Raw genomic sequence first — 9,308 nt, 5'->3', positions numbered from 1 at the left:
TAATCATTGAGGGGCTCAAGCTTTGAAGTGTCGCTCTCTGAAGAACTCTTGTTGTAAGAGCGGTAGAGGTTCAGGAAGGGCATCCCAGTCCATCCTGTGTTGTTGTCTGAGTTATCTGCGACTTTCACGGGCAATACGGGATGATGAGATTCGGTGACCTGATACCCAGGTCTTCGAAGCGCTTTTAACCTCTCTATATTAATTCCGCCTTTGGTCAATGAATCTGCTGCCAATCAGTATGTGCAGAACCATTTACTTCCAGTATCGTACTCCCTGGCATGTTTTCACCAGTCCATGCTGCATCGAGGTTCGCGATAATCGGAAACTGACCTTCTGAGATTACCCTCCCCACATGTATCTTATTTTCTAAAGGATCAGCTGGGGCATTTAAACTTAAGCTTGATAAAAGATGTGGCCCTGTGGTGTTATGATTTTGAAAGGAATCCACCTGCTCACCAGTTCCTTCCAGATAATTTTTATCACATCTTGCATCTTTAAGTGTGGAGTCAAAACTGGGAGAATCTTTACCACCTTGCTTGGAAGTTGAGTTTGTTGACACAAGCTTCTCTGTAGTATTTACAGACTCCTCCATACGCTTTGGTATAAAGCTGTTGAGCCCTTCCTGGAGGCTGCTGCTATCTGATTTTGCTGTACGTTTCAGTTGGTGGTCCCACACATATGAATGGCAATCGATTAATTCAAGTATACCCGTCGTTATCTCCCCTTTCCTTACACCCCCCCCCCCTGTTTAGAACTTTCTGGAGAGATTCCCGTGTCATTGCAAAAACAGAATGTTCAGTGAATGAAACAAAAAAATAGGAAAGAGAATATTCACGGTCTAAATAATTCTATGTCAATCAGGCCAGAAAAATACAGTGGGTAACGAGAGAAAGGTCACATTTTTTCCATGTTTAGCAATAAATCCCTTTTACTTCAGCAAGAAATCGAACTCCGACATGACCTGAGAAATAAGAAAAACTATCATACCTCAAATTCTACCTTCTCCTTCTGAAGCAACTTTTCAAGATCTCCAATGTAACGTCTTGATTATGCCACCTTTACTGATAACGTGCCTATTCTTTTTGTTGAAATCTACGGGAGAGCATTAAGTACTTCAGTAAATAGAAGTTCTGCCCTGTCGACCACCTGTCACAGACAGCATCCAGAGAGTACCTACTTCAGCAACAAGAATTTGAAGTATAAGCATGGAACCTCAGTTCTAGGCACTTTAGATGTGTTACGCTCAAGGTATGGATTGCACTGAAATCTACAAGACTCGGACAATATTCCGACAAACTAAGAAAAGTGAACTGAAATGAGTTACAAAACTTACAGTGCAACCCAATGGCTTGGGGCACCCTTCAAATAACAAAAATGTCTTCACCATTTTCTTTCCTCCCTGCCCAGCACTCCCATGTGCTTCAAGGAACTTCTCCATGTGAAATGCTTCACCATAACCCGGTTTTTGAGTCGAAAGATGATGAATCGAAGGAACTATCTGTGCACCGTGCTATATGGTCTAACAGAGGCCTCTTGATATTGAGAACGAGAGATGTGTCTTTTTCAAAGAGGTATTCTTGAGCGAAACGTGTAACTGAATTTTCTACCAATAAGACATAGGGATGATGAGCAACTATCTTTGCTACTGCCACCTTCAAATGATCCGTTTCCTACATAAACAAAAAGTGAGAAAATACGATAAAAAATTCAAGGAAATAAAAAAAATTAAAAAAAAAAGTCCATATCTATGAAATATTGATCTAAACATGTGTCTCGTTATCTAAACTCAACACAGGCATGAAGTGTTTGACACAATATATGCAGATACTGAATACCCATATGACTAATCCATGAATAGGTTTGTTTAATTTTAATTTTATCTTTTACATATACTGTTACATCATCTGGATTATATTAAGATCAAACAAAACCTAACTGAAAGAAAAAGATAACTAATAATACAAAATCACTTTAGAAGGTGTATTAAAGATCTTTATATTATCCCATACATAAGTTAAACTGATGAAGGATAGCAAAATGTAAACGGTAACAACCTGCTGAAATAAAGTACCAAAAGTTGATGTAGACACCCGCTGATACACGAAATCTCCGCCAAGGATAAGAAAACGGGGCTTCTCAATTTTTGAAGTCATCCGGCGGTTGGAAACTTTTTCTTACAAACAGCTCCTTTAGCAACAATCCTAGAAGAAAGAAAGTAAAAGGTAATTTCAGTATCAGACATTAGAACTGCAACAAAAAATAAAACAGAAGTGCTGCTCATTGTTATTTGTGTATATCATCATATGGAACTTTTAAAAGACAGCTGCACATATGCCCATATGATATCATCCACGATCAGTGGTGGAGCCAGGATTGAAGCTACAAAAGGATCCCCCAAAAAAAAGTCTCACTGGGTGGAGGCAAAAGAAGAGCAAATCTAGGGGGATTTTGATTGATAACATCTACAACCTGTAGGAGCTATTTGGCGAGTACGCTTAAAAGAAAGTTCTATGGGGATGCTAGGATAAATGATTGCAATTTGACCTACGCTTATATTCATATATTATACAATTTCATCTAAAAATCACGGAAACTTTTTAAAATCAATATAGTAAAAACATGGTATGAAGAAGAGTACACTGACCTGTTGTTGTTTCCAGTGTGGAATAAGTTCATCAAGTGCTCTTGGTTCAAAAACATTCCCAGAGAAGATAAAATGTGCACCAACTTGAGCACCTTTTTCACAAATAGGCTATCTATTTTATTCCCTGATCCATTAGTACGTAAAACTAGACATCACTGTGTTGATTTCCAGTTTGACACTGCCATGTGGGTGGGACTCCACTACGAAGTGACATCAACACTCCAGATATCAGCTTCTGCTCCGTAATGCCGTCAAAATTCTTAAGGAGCCACATAATATGCACTACCATCAATTCAAAGTCTTTAAATACTTCCCCTGCACCAAATTTTATGATCATCAAAGTTAGTATCGCTAGTGACGGACCTAGAGTTGTGGAATATTTTATTCCGTAATACCAATTGCTATTCTTAAGCTCGCTACAGAATTCAAATAAAACTAACATATTCAAGAAATTCAAAAAGCATCATCCTAGAGGCATGGACGGGAAAAATGATGCACACGCCAAAGACAAATTCAAAAAAATAAAAATCATTAATCCTGATCAAAGGTACATATACCCTATCAAAGATTCCAATGGATGGGTATAGGCACTTTATATGTGTTATGCTCAATGTATGGATTGCATTGAAGTCTATAAGACCCAGACAATATTCCGATAAATTAAGAAAACTGAACTGCAATGAGTTATAAGAAAACTGCAGATATGCTCACATGATATCATCCAAATTTTACTCTATTACGCAGTGTTACCAAGATTAGTGGTGGAGCGAGGGTTGAAGCTACAAAAGGACCCCAAAAAATAAGATAAGTCACACTGCTAGGGAAGAAAAAGGGGAAATCTAGGGGATTTGTAATAATAACATGTACAACCTTTAGGAGCTTTGGCGGTTAGGCTTAAAACATAATTCCATGGAGATCCTAGGATAAATGATTGTAATTTGACCTAAGGTTATAGTCGTATGCTTTTACCATTTCATCTAACAATCATGGAGATACTTGAAAATCAAGGTGTGAAGAAGAGTAGACTGACCTGTTGGTTTCTAGTCAGTTTGGCATTCTACACGATTCAAATCAAGTACATAAGCTCATCGACTAATGATCACAAAACATCAACACCAAAATTCACATCAAAAATAACCACAAATTGAATCATACCTAAAACTGAGAAACTAAAATCTCATAGCAGTAACCATCTTCTGTCTACGTAAATCAGCAGCAGAATAATAATAATAATATCTTTTAGCTATAAATCCTCCTATCAAGCATCACCAATTTCATTACAGTCGCAGGATCTTCTTCGTAAACACAGATCTAAATTCAATTGCATTCTTCCTATGTCCAATCAAATGATCTGCACTTGTTGTAATTTAAGATCCAGTGCTCCTTCCCTTGCATTTTCCGATTTCAGACGGCGGCCGTGGGAAAAACATGAGGAAGAGAAGAGGATAAGTCAACAGCAGAAAGAGAGTAAAGTAGCCGTAGATGTAAACGATGGAAGATGAACTGAAATTACCCAATTACCCCTTAGAAGGCAGCAGCACTTTGATCCGTTTCTTTGAGGGCTTTGTGAGCAAGGAGGCCATGGCTCTAAGTTTCGGTTCATTTTAGGTACAACACTGGTTGAACTCCGCGGTTTCCATAAAATAAGATTGTAGATGGGACAAAAAAATTTGTTGGCTTTTAAGGAAGTGACGAGATTACCGAGCGGAAGAGACTCTTCAATCGAGCAAACTGCTTAACCTCACATAGATGTACTTGTGAACACATAAATCACGAAGCTATCCACGTGTTCACAAACAATATTCGCATACATCCTAATTCTAGAATTGTACGTCGTATGCGTAATGGGATGATTATATCGATTCATCGACTCGAAGCCTTCGGGCTTGTCATTGTCTAGTCGAATATTATCATAAATAATGTTTGTATAAAGAAATAAATCAAGAATCAAGTATAAATATAAAGCATATGAAGTTTAACGCTGAATGTAAGGTGTCGAAATATAAATGAGACGGATTTACGTGGTTCGGCACTAAGGCCTACATCCACGGGGTTTGGTGTTTCACTATGTACTGAATGGTTACAAAGGTAGTCGAATGACTTTAGAATATACATAGGTCTGCGGAAGTAGGGGGATTACTTACTCTTCCTATTTCTCTCTCCTATGTTCTCCTCTAATTTCTCTCCAAAATGGTCTGCCCCTCCTCTTTTAGTGGAGGGGTATTTATAGGGATGGAACGTGGGTCCCATCTCTGAGGTGTCGTTGTAACCTTATCTTCTTGTGCTTTGTGCCTACTACGCAGAGGTCTTCGGGCGTATGTCGTGGCCTGAGCTTGGATACGAAGGGTTATCCTCGCTTCTTCCACGAGCTGATTGACACGTGTATATCTCTTTGGTATTTAATGCGGGTAGATGGATGTCTGCTCGTGTCAGACAAGTGTCTTTTTGTCTGGTCACATCTGTGTCAGCCAAACTTCCTCTCGGCCGTTGATCTGGGATCTTCCTCGGGATTGGGTGCGTTAACACGCAAGGGGTATTATCTGGTGCTCCTCTGAGCCATCATACCTCTGTGGTCCTCTGTCCCTGACCGTCAGATCTGCTGACCGATGGCATCTTATGATGAGATGCTTGCTATCATGTTTTGATGTCTCGCTTCGCATGCCTTCCATGTGTCTCTTTCTGTACATGTGGTGGATGATGAAAGGTGTACATACAATTTGCCCCTCTTCTTCTAACTTGGGCGTATTTTGCAATTTTGAAGAAGAAAGGTAGTCCTACACGTTTCCCACTTTGCATTAACTTTCCCCATAACTTCTCCTTGGTACGAGGAGCAGTTATTGTCTTCTCTAGCTTCATAAATAGGAAAGAGAATGTGAAAAAAACTTTTATCCTCTTCTTGTCAGTGTTCATTCTCTTCTTGTTCTTTAGTCATTTATTATCACCGTTCTTGTGAGGAAGATAACAACATTCAATTTTCTGTTTCTTTCTTCTATTTCTTTCGTTCTTGATTGTTGCTGCCCCTGTATCTGTTGATATCTCTGATCCTTCTTTCTTCGACTGAGGTTGGTGTTTGTCGTCCTCTTCTATACAGGTATGGGGTTTTTCATCAGTTGTTCAACATTGATTTATCTGTGTATCTACCAGTTTGTCTCCTGATGTTGTGTTCTTGGTTTGGCGATGAAGATCATACATGTTGAAGCATATATGCTTGCCCCTGTTCTTTGTTACAGCGTTTGTGAGTCTGTATCTGAGTATTATCCCTGGAGTCGGATGGAGTATTTTTTAGTTCTTAGGGTTTTTCATGTTTATCCGGATGAATCATCAATTATGGGTTTTTTTATCTTTAGTGATCTCCTCGTATTCTTCTCTAAACTGTTTTTGTGTTTCCTTGTAGATATGTCTGATCGTCCGGGGGATCCTTACCAAACTCCGCTGTCTAGTCCGCCAAGATCCCATCCGCGTAGAGATCCTGACAGATCTCCACTTGGGGAAGGTCCTTACAAGTCTTCGCAAACGGATCCTCGGGGTCATAGGGTTTCATCTTCCTCCGGTGTGAAGATTATGCCTACTAAGAAAGGGGATATGCCTAAGGGTCCTTATGGATCTAGGTACGCTATTAACCGCGCCCCTTCTTGTCCTCCTGAAGATTCTAGGAGTACGCAGGCTCCTCCTCATGATGACTCTAGGAGTACGCGGGCTCCTCCTCCTCGTACTGAAATACTGGATGCTCCGCCCCTTCGTTCAATGGCTCCTCCTTCAGTGCCTCCGCAGAAATCTTTGCCGCCTCCTCCCTCGGTTTCTTTCAAAGGGAAGTACTCCAAGGGTACTATGTCGAGAGCTGATCCGTCTACAAATCTTCCTTCTAAAAGGAAAGCTTCGGAATTGGGTCCTACTACTGATTCCGCGGACGAAGAAGAAACTGTCCCCGTGATACGCATCATTTCAGTTGGTAAGAAGAAGGTCACTTTCAAGCATATTGATCTTGAGATGTTCAAGGAAAAACATGAACTTCAAGCTTTTGAGGTTCGCTTCTATTCCCCTGACGATGATATCACCTACGATCTCCTTGCTAATTATCAGTTTGACGAGTTTCATCTGTTGACTACGGTTGGAGCCTTCAAGGCGGGTCTTATGTTGCCCTTATATAAGTCGGGTGACTCCTTTTATTATGACGTGTTGGCTATTCGCGAAGGCTCTTCCACGAACACTCATAATCGTTCCGTGTCACAACTATCTGGGAATTATCTTCGTTCACTGAAGGAATGTAACCTGCGAAGCAAGGGAGTGACTATGATGACCTGCTATGTTCCAAATCCTGCTGAGAGAGAGTGGTACACTCCTCAGAATTTTAACAGTTCTTTTGGGGATTATGTCAACAGCAGAAACCGTAAGCCGTGGAGTGTTAGTCTTCGTAATATTGCTGCTCCCCGTGGTGAAATTCGTCTTTTGAGTGAGGTGAGTGATGCCAACCTGAAGTATGTTCCTGGTACTGAGGGATCTGCTAAACGGAAACTCTTTCCTGCTCGTGAAAGGATTAAGCGTGACCATGATTATGAATGGCATGCTACTGTTATTGAGGTAGTTGGTCCTTGGGCTTACGGATGGATTTCGGGTCCACGCGGTTGGCGTCCTTCTGAAAATAGCAAGCCTCGTGAAACTCCTCCTACTCGTTATGGAGATTTCTGTCCTTGGCGTCCGAATTTTGCGGGCATGAATTTTCCTTATGCTCTTGATGTCGTTGATGGAGATGAGGAGGAGGGTTCTGGTGTTATCCATCCATCAAAGAGTGTTGTTGCTGCCAAGGTATAGTTTCTTCTTATATTCTCTATCTTTTTGCCCCTTTTTCCTTGCTTGAAATAATTTTCATTTTTGAAGTGAGGGAAAAAATGAGCCTTTGTGGGATGTATACTGGTTTGTAGGTGTCGAAGAAGAAGAAACTTGGACCCAAACAATCTTCTACTGCGGTTATTGGTGAGGTTGAGGGTTATGAGGAGGTTACGATCCCCGTAAACCAAGGGTATGGTGAGGATGAATAAATGTACAATGGAGAAGAGCGTACCGACACTTCTCACCCTGATGACGAAGGTGGTAATGGTGAAGAAGAAGTTGCCGCGGGTGGTGATGGTGAGGCTGAAGTTGCCGCTGATGAGTGCCAAATATTGTATATATTTATCCCTTTTTGTTGGCATTTTAACTCATCTTTTGTGCATTAATTCTACATTTTATCCCATATTCTGTATTTTCATTGTTTTCAAGAATAAATATTTTTATTAATTAATTTTGCATTTTTAGGTAGTAAATAAAGTTCGGATGAGTCGTGGAGCGAAAAGAGCAGAAAAGTAGTGAAAAGCCGGGAGAAATTACGCAAGGAAGCCGCGAAGAATGGTGCGCACAACCTCATTTTCTACACACAAAAGCGCCTCCGTTCTCAGCCATCAGATCAGTTCTCGGGAGCATCCGACGGTCGCTCCTTCATAGACCATCAAAATCGGAAGTCTCTGCCAAGCACCACAGCGCTGAAATTCCAAGCCTTCAGATTAGATGGTAGTTGAATCCAACGGTCGCTCCTATGCCTGTGCATCAACTCCCGATGATTCCGCCTTACACTACAGTACCTAACTCCATCTGGTACCGTTAACTTCGTTGCACCTCAGAATCCGACGGTCGCTTCACACATCCTTCCATCTATCCGTTCGATTCCACTCAGATCCAATGATCCAACATCTAAGCTTCGCAAATATCGAACTTGAAGTCTCTGCCTCACACCATAGCAACACATACCCTATTCCCAACCAAACAACCCCTAATCCTAATCCCATCGAGCTCTTCCTTCTCATCTTCCCAAAACCAGTTCACCACAAACACCCGACAGTTGCAGAGCCTGCAACTCCACCACCTCCACTCTCTGCCGCTGTCGCTTACACCACCACCACACCACACCGTACATCACCACGCCATCCCAAGTCTCTCCCTTGTCTCGTTTCTAGCATCTAACTAGGTGCTACAAGCTAGAACAGTGAGAAGCTAGGGTTTCACCAACAGCGAGGAGAAGACACAATTGAGGGCTGGAAAAGCTTCAGAAGAGCAGAGGGGACATACCCAAAGCATGGGTCGAAGCCAATTTACACATGGGTATGTCGAATTCGATTTTCCCCAAAAGTTAGGGTCTGCAAATTTAGGGTTTTGTGAAATTAGGATTTTTTGTGTAAGCTATAAAAGGGAATCTGTAGAGAATGAAAAACTTGTTCTTGGACTAGCCAAGTTTCCCCCTAATTGGGTTAGGTTTGATTTTAATTTCATTGTCAATTTTCATCATTTGCATATTTTTCTTCTTGTTCACTGTGTTGTGTTTGATGTTGTGTAATTGTTGATGTGTTGTTAGTTTAATGCTCCTGTTCATTTGTAATTGTTCCTGTTTAGTTCTAGGTGTTAGCATGTTCTAATTCACCACTAGGGTGAAGATGAAACCTTAATGCCACTGTGTAGGAGACTACAATTTTGGCCTCTCATCACTTTGCTCTCACATTGTATGTCAGGCATACATTGTAGTTAGGATACCCCTGTGATTGAAAGTGCAGCAGCCCATGTTAATTGATTATGGTCCAAACCTCAGACTAGTTATGCTCTAATCAGATAGCTAGTACCTTGGGAGGATAATTTGGTT

General features: G+C 41.0%; 1 long non-coding RNA gene across 1 annotated transcript; it reads right to left on the bottom strand.

Moving 5' to 3' along the window:
* Positions 1–764: 764 nt before the first annotated feature.
* LOC113345352 lies at positions 765–4,088 on the bottom strand. Its single transcript, XR_003358097.1, has 5 exons — positions 3,800–4,088; positions 2,645–2,959; positions 2,055–2,201; positions 1,334–1,670; positions 765–1,176 (listed from the first exon to the last, which is right to left on the bottom strand). It is a non-coding gene; the product is annotated as an uncharacterized LOC113345352 (long non-coding RNA).
* Positions 4,089–9,308: the final 5,220 nt, after the last annotated feature.

This window comes from Papaver somniferum, unplaced genomic scaffold (assembly GCF_003573695.1).
Source record: "Papaver somniferum cultivar HN1 unplaced genomic scaffold, ASM357369v1 unplaced-scaffold_81, whole genome shotgun sequence".
Taxonomy (NCBI): Eukaryota; Viridiplantae; Streptophyta; class Magnoliopsida; order Ranunculales; family Papaveraceae; genus Papaver; species Papaver somniferum.
Note: the sequence above shows the minus strand (reverse complement) of the source record. Positions and strands in the feature narration are given on the sequence as shown.